This window comes from Lynx rufus, unplaced genomic scaffold (genome assembly GCF_022079265.1).
Source record: "Lynx rufus isolate CCGP_SWC_20201006 ecotype Redwood Valley unplaced genomic scaffold, mLynRuf1.p SCAF_7, whole genome shotgun sequence".
Lineage (NCBI taxonomy): Eukaryota > Metazoa > Chordata > Mammalia > Carnivora > Felidae > Lynx > Lynx rufus.
This window is the reverse complement of record NW_025814889.1, coordinates 135655048-135662969: the sequence shown is the minus strand read 5'-3', so window position 1 is coordinate 135662969 and position 7922 is coordinate 135655048.

The window sequence follows — 7922 nt, the reverse complement described above, 5'->3', positions numbered from 1 at the left end:
TATTTTAGTTACTTGTCCACAATCACTACTCCGTCTTCAACCTAGTATCTAAGCTCTTGGGCCTTATCATTCTTGGGGTCTTCATTTGTCTTGTGAGGGCATCCAAGTACATGTAAATATAATATGCTTTTCTGCTGTTAATCTGTTTTATGTCAGTCTCAGCTGGAAACCCGAAGAGGGTAGGGGAAAATTTTTACTACCCGGGCACTACAGCGAGCAGGAGGAAGAACAAAACCCTTGTGATATATTTCAAAATACAGTAAAACCTTGGTTTGCGAGCGTAATTCGTTCTGGAAACATGCTTATAATCCAAAGCACTTGTATATCAAAGCGAATTTCCCCATAAGAAGTAATGGAAACTCTGATGATTCGTTCCGCAACCCAAAAACTATTCGTATAAAAATGACTCCAATACTGTAATATAATGTAGCGTTACTAAACTTTTGTCATGTACTATATTTAATGGAACTGGCAATAAGGGAGCAGAGGAAAGGGTCTATATCCGCAGGCAGCCTGACCTAGAATGAAGCAAAGCATTCCTAAGTTTACTCTTGGGTGGAAAAGCACAGGACCGTCCGTAGGTGCTTGGAAGTGACAAAAAATACACTGGTGCCAGTTGTGGGGACCTTTCAACGTTCTGAAAAATCACTGATTTCTGCCAAACATCACGGCCTGAGACCAAGCATCCGAGCGTGATCACCCACAGAGACACAGAGAGAGAAAACCGCTGGCTCAGTTGCGATCACGTGACGTTCGGCATCCCATACTATTCGTATTGCAAGGCATCGCTCGTTTATCAAGTTAAAATTTATTAGAAACGTTTGCTCGTCTTGGGGAACCCTCGCAGAACAAGTTACTCGCCATCCAAGGTTTTACTGTAGTTGGTTCGCCCCTTTCCCTGCCCAAAGCTCTGCATGACAGTGTGGGGGTCTCCTTCAGCTTTTCTCTCTCGAGTTTGCCTACTCGGAGCCTCCCGCCAGTGGCAATTGCCATTGAAGTGTTCCTACCACTATCAGCTCCAGGTGGGGGCTTCTGCTCCGAAGCGGCTGTGATTCCCCGGACCTGCCTTTCTCTCCAGTCTTTGGGCCCCGGTTTGCCCTGTGACCCCAGTTCTCTAATGGATCTGAGAAAGGTTGTTGATTTTCAGTTTGCTCACCTTTTTCTTGTTGTGAGGATGGGAGTGATGACCTCCCAGCTCTCTACGGGCTGCGCCGGAAATTGAACATTCTCATTTTCTTTAAGAGGGGGAAAAAAAAAAAACCAACCCACCGCTCTGAAGGTAAATATTTGGCAACGCTCTTTCGTCCTTTGAACCCTGGTGCCGCTCAAGGCTCCGTCCAGGCGCCCATCATCCCTGCGCTCCGACTGTACGTCTCCAGCCCAGATCTGTCCTTGGAGCTCTGGCTCCAATGTCCATCTGCCTTTGACCTCCCGCCTGGATGTCACCGGTGCCTCGATGCATCTCAAGCACACCCCCAATCTGAATTCATCCCGATTCCCCCCAAAGCCAGCCACAGCCCAGGCTTCCTATCACAAACGACAGGCATCCAGGGGCCCAAGCCAGAAACCTAAGCTTCCTTCCAGATGCCTGCCTCCTCTTGCCCTGCATAGCCTGTCAGCCCCCGGCTCCTGTGGATTTTGCAGCCGGCCGGCCCCCCAGCCCCCAGTCCCGGGGGAGATGCCTTAGCGTGGCCTCAGTGCCTCTCCTCTGGGTTGTCTCAGTGGCCTCCTTATCAGCCCGTCAGCACCCTCCAAGCTTCCCACTGCTATAAGAGAGCTATTCCCCGAAAACATTCACTTGTGTCCCACCCCTGCCTGCCCCCAGGCCCCCAGGTGTGTGCAGGATAAACTCTAAACCGTTTCTCCTGCGTCCCAAAGCTAGGTTAGCTAGGTTAGATGGCCCACCGGTGTGACCTGAACTAAGTGACCCAGCCTTGTTAAGCCTCTGATTGGTCATCTATACATTTACTTAGTTCAAATTTTAGAGGGAGAAAGAGGGCACATGCAGGGGAGAGGTGCAGAGAGAGAGAGAGAAAGAGAGAGAGAGAGAATCTTAAGCAGGCTCTACACTTAGCTTAGAGCCTGACATGGGGCTTGATCCCATGACCCTGGGATCATGACTTGAGCCGAAATAGAGTCAGATGCTCAACCGACTGAGCCACCCAGGTGCCTTATTTATTTATTTATTTATTTATTTATTTATTATTTTAGAGAGAGAGAATGCGAGCAGGGGAGAGAAGCAGAGGGGGCGGGGAGAGAGAGAAAGAGAGAGAGAGAGAGAGAGAGAGAGAGAGAGAATCTTAAGCAGGATCCACGCTCAGTGTGGAGCCCACGAGGGGCTCAATCCCACAACCCCGGGATCATGACCTGAGCCAAAATCAAGGGTTGGATGCTCAACCGACTGAGCCACCCCAGTGCCCCTGATTTGTCATCTCTAAAATGGTCAAAATCATATGTTCTCCCTAAGCTTGCATAGATATTAAATAGATGTAAACAGTGTAAAATCCTGTTAAGAAACTCAGGGGTCAGTCAAGGAGAGGGGAAGTCCATTCTAAGGCTGAGGACCAGCAGGGGTGAAAGGAGAAGCAGGAAGGAAAAAGGATGTGCGTCCTTGGTTGGAGGAGCCTATAAATCCAGGGCTCGAAGGCAGAGGGGAGGTCCGGGAAGGTGGGCTTTGGAGCGCCATCTAACAGGGCCGGACCTCATCCTCAGCCCGGGGGGCTTTGGGAAGTTCAGAAGGAAAAGTTGGACCAGGTTTCCTAAAAGCAGGAGACCCATCAAGGGCTGCTGGGAGTGGGTATGAAGCTGGCTGGGGAAAAACCCTTTTGGAGTCTGGGGCTGGATGTAATGACAGAGGAGGGGGTTGGGGCAGGGGCGTTTGTTTTCTTCCCCAGAGATGGGTTGACAGCCTTGGGGACTTGGTTATCAAGCTCAGGAGGCGAGAAGCTCATTAAGCATCATGGGAGATTTCCTGATGCAGCCAAGAGTGGGGGGAGGGCCCATCTTGGGGAAGAGGCTTTGATGAAAGAAACCAGGGTCTATTGCACTTGCCGGGAAGGGGGGGGAGCCTAAACTTCAGTTTCATCAAAGGACCCTTCTTCTGAGCCCCCTATGCTGTCTGCTAATCCTGTTTGGCAAGACCCAAAACCCCTGTGTAATCTGGGACCTCACTACTCAAAGAGCGGGTCTGGGGCCACCAGCGGCAGCAGCAGTGGCACCGGGAGCCTCTTAGAGATGCAGACTCACGGGCTCCAGCCCAGACCCGCAGCACGAGAGCCTGAGCCGTAACCATTCCCCCGGGAACGGTGCGCGAGGTAGAGCTCGCGCAGTGCTGGCTTAAGTCCCATCATGGCAGCCCTTCGTCCATCTTGCATTTCTAGGACCTCAAACATTGTGGGTGCTCAGAAAGGACCGAGGGTTGGACGGATGGCTGGCCGAGGGCTGCTGTAGGGGGTGGAAGGAGCAGGCGTATTTGAGAGCCTTGGGGTGGGGTGGGGGGGTGGGAGATGGGCCAGACTTGGTGGTTGACTGTGTAAGGAGGTGGAGGAGGGGAAGGTGAGGACCCAGGAGGGTTGACGCTGCCGTTTCCAGAGGTTGAGCAGGTAGATGGTGTCTCTGGGTCCTGCAGCCCCTTTGTGGGCCGGATGAGGGCTCGGCTTTGGAAGAAGGCCAGGGTACCCGGAGGCCAGGCCACATGCGCACGAGATGCCTGAGGGGGGCCTGGAAAAGGGCCAAGGGACTCTAGAATGGACGGGACAGGTGGAGAACGTAGAGTCCTCCCGAGGATGACAGTCAGAGGGCAGGAGGCTAAGAAGCACAGAGAGTTTATGGTCAACAGCCAGATGGCACCAGAAAGTCAGAAAGGCGGCCTGGAAACCGCCCACCGAATTTTGCTGATGGAACTGTCAGGAGACCTCAGTCCCCGGAGGGGACAGCCACAGCTATGCGGACTTCCTTCCCAAAGCTCAGCTCGTGTCTATGATAAACGAGACTTAGAAATCCAATTCTTCTGGAGTATTCCATCCTTGATTACAAACTTGATGAAATCCCTGTCAACTGTTTGAGCCGCAATTACAGACGTCCCGAGGCGAGGTCCGAGAACAACTCTGTCATAACATTTATCCTTAAAAGCTTCTAAAATGTCAAGGCCATAGGCATCATTTCCATCCTCGCTTTTGTTTCTTCTTGGGGCTTTGGTGATGAAATTTGGATACCATTTCATGTTTGTGACAATCTCGCAGGACAAGCTGAGGCCACGGGATCTGAATGTTTAACTGTGTCCTCGGCTGGGACACGGGCCTTAGCTGCCTCTCCTGGGATGACACTTGGCTAATTGACCACTGTGGACATGCTCTGTGATGCCCCCTTCTCCTGGACAACTGACGGTGACCCTGTGCAGTGCACCTGAAGAAACCTCTTCCACCCCGGCGGTTCTGGGTGGTCCCCGGGGCTCCCCAGGGCCAGAAAAAGTTTATTCTTTTTTTTTTAAAAGCTTATTTCTTTATTTTGAGAGAGAGAGAGAGAAAGAGAGAGAGAGAGAGAAACCACATGCATGCACGCATGAGAAGGGCAGAGAGAGAGAGAGAGGGAGAAAGAGAGAGAGAGAGAGAAAGAGAGACAGAGGGTGCACAGACCAACACATCCCAACTTACTAAGCTCAATAAAAAATCCAAACAAGTCACAGGGCAGCCATCTTTCCAATTCTCTTGGAATGCTTATCTTGACCTTTCTCTTCTGGGTATCATTATAGCCCTGACCTTTCACAGAGTGAATTTTTTCAAGCTGACTGTAATTATTTCAATTAATAATTTTTGAAGGTCGTGTTATTACAGCTTGGCTCGTGTTGGGGGGAGACTGGATCGTTCCATTGTCTTTCCTCTGCTCGCCGAGTACTTCTGAGGGTGGCTTTCCTTTCTGGCCACAACAGGGCATCCTGGGCCATTCTCATTTTCTTTTTATGTTCCAAAGAATCCCGGTTTCCTTTAGTGGAGAAGGTCTTCGAGGTCAAAGTCTGTGCACTGAGGTGTCCTTGAGATGTGGGGATGGTGGTCAGAGGCTCCTGTGGCTTTTAGGACACTTTGGTCAAAAACAAAACAGGAAATACTTCTATGTATATATATTTTTAATGTTTATTTATTTTTGAGAGAGAGTCAGAGTACAAGTTGGGGAGGGACAGAAAGAGAAAGGGAGACACAGAATCCGAAGCGGGCTCCGGGCTCTGAGCCGTCAGCACAGAGCCCGATGCGGGGCTCGAACCCACGAACTGTGAGATCATGACCTGAGCCGATGTCGGACGCCCAACCGACTGAGCCACCCAGGCACCTCAATACTTCTGTATTTTTAAGGTCATACAGTAAATCCTTTCAGTCTGTGCTTTTATTAACAAAGGTTAGCAGTATTGTTGTTGATCCTGTATTGACAAGTAACCGTGACACTGACGAGAGCCCCCATCCACAGATGGGGACAGGAAGCAGCTGAGAACAGGCACCGGGCAGGAGGGGGGCGGATGAGAGGGGGGACCAGGAAGGGAAGGGCCACAACAGGGCGGAGATGAGTCTTTTGAGAAACAGGCTGGAGGTAGGAGAGAATTGGAGGTCACGGAGGCGGAGGCGGGGGTCGCTTTGCTTTTTGATTTCTTGTCCTTTTTGTGACCATGGGGGGGCCTCCAGTTTGCTTCTGGGTGGAGCAGGTGTCAGTGGTGAAAGCTGAACCAATTAGGATTCTTCCACACACAAGGAAAAAAGAATCTAGCTGATCTGGTTACACCAAACTATACAATGGGGAAGCCTTCGGGTCAAGAGGGTCAGGTGGGGGTGGCGGGGACAGACAGGCTCCAGTGATGCCCCGAGCTCCCTGGCGGCACTTTACAGATGGGTAAACTGAGGCCAGAGCAGGGCTGACATACGGGCTCTTCCATCCCCACCCACTTCCTCCATGCCTTGCCCTCAGTGCCCCCAACAGCCAGGCCAGGGCAGACGAGAGGGGTTTGACCTCAGAGTCTGCCCAGGGCTTAGGGTGAGGCAAAAACTCAAGTTCCAATCTCTGTCCACCTTGACATGCTCTGTGAGCTGGGCGAGTTCCATCTCAGCCTCAGTTTCCTCAGCTGTAAAAGGGAGTTGGTGGCAGCATGATCTCAGAGGGTCGTGAGGTTAAACCAGCTGCTGGGGGAGGGGGGGTGGGGATGGCTCTCGGTTTGTGAGTTCAAGCCCCACATCAGGGGTGGGGGGCTTGGCAGTGTGAAACCTGCTTAGGAATCTCTCTCTCCCTCTCTGTCTGCCCCTCCCCTGCTCGTGCTCTAGCCCTTTCTCTCAAAATAAATAAACTACCATGAAAAAACAATTAAAAAGAGAAAGAAAGAAAAAGGATTGTATTACCAGTGGTGAAATCATACAGGTTCATTCATTCTACACACGTTTGCTGAGTGTCCAGTTACTCTGTTCCAGACACTGTTCCAGGAGGGAGACGTAGCAGTGATCAAGTCAGCAGGAGCCCCTGCTCTGTGGAACTCACATTCCAGAGCACAGGACTGGCTTTAAAATAAATACATACGTGGGGCGACTGGGTGGCTCCGTGGGTTGAGCAGCTGAGCGGCCGACTCCGGCTCCGGTCATGATCTCATGGTTCATGAGTCCGAGCCCCGCACTGGACCCCCTGCTCTCGGTTGCAGAGGCCGCTTGGGATACTCTATCCCCCTCTCTCTATCCCTCCCCTGCTCGTGCTCTCTCTCTCTCTCAAAAATAAAATGTAAAGCATTAAAAATTAAAAAAGAAAGAAATGCATGAGTGAAACATAAGGCATGGTGGTAAGTGTCTGGGGGAAAATCAAGGAGAGAAGGCCGTGGCGAGTGCAGGATGTGTGGGTCTGGTTTGAGGTAGGGAGGTCAGGGAAGCCTCACTGAGAAGCTGACATCGAAGCTTGAGCGTGAAGGAGGAGAGAGCCACGGAGATCCCTGCAAGGCTGTTGCTAGCAGAGGAGCTGTGAGAGCAAAGGCCCTGGAGGTGGTGAGTGCCAGCAAGGAGGCCAGCATGGCTGGGCAGGGTCCCCATGGAAGGGATGGGGCCTGGGTGAGGCAGGGGCGGGGAAGAGGGGGCTAGTGGCTTGGACCGGGGGTGGGGGTGGGGTGGGGGGGGGTGGAGGATGAGGAGTGTCAGATTCTGGACATATTTTCAGGGCAGATCGGATCAGGACTTGCTGTTGGAGTGAGCGTGGGGAAAGTGTGCGGTGGGCACAGAGGAGTCAAGGTTTGGGGCCCAAGTATTTGGAAAATGGAACCGTCCTCAGCTGAGATGGGGCAGTCGCGGGGCAGCATGGGCAGAGATCAGGCCGCTGGCTGGAGCCTTGTGAGGGAGCAGTTAGGTACGTGCGTGCGGGGAGAGGTCTGGGCTGCGGGCCACATCTGGGCGTCATCAGCGGATAGATGTCTCCGGAAGCCACGAGCCTGGACGACAGCATCGAGGTAAAGAGTGGGGAAAGGAGCAGAAGATCAAGGGCTGAGCGCAGCCCGTGGGAACTTCTAGAGGCTGGGGAGAAAAGGGAGTCTGCAAAGGAGGAGAAGACCCAGTCAAGTGTGGGTCTGGGAGGCCAAAAGAGGAAGGTGCTTCAGAGAACAGGAAGTCCGCAGCACTGACGGGAATTGCTGGAGGGACCGGGAGACAAGGACCAGCCTCCGTGTGGCTCCAGTGACACGCACGAGGTCGCTGGGGACCCAAAAGGACGGCTTTAGCGGGCTGGTGGGGGGGCGGGGCATAAGGGACAAAGGAGGAGAGAGACTGGAGACAGGAGGAGAGAACTTTTTCTGGAAAGGGAAGCACAAATGTGAGGCAGCAGTGGGGGCGGTTTCCGGGGGGCCTGGAAGGGTTTTCCTCGTCTTGTTTTGGTTTTATGATAGAAGTACCGGCAGGTGGACCGAGAGAGAGGGCAGA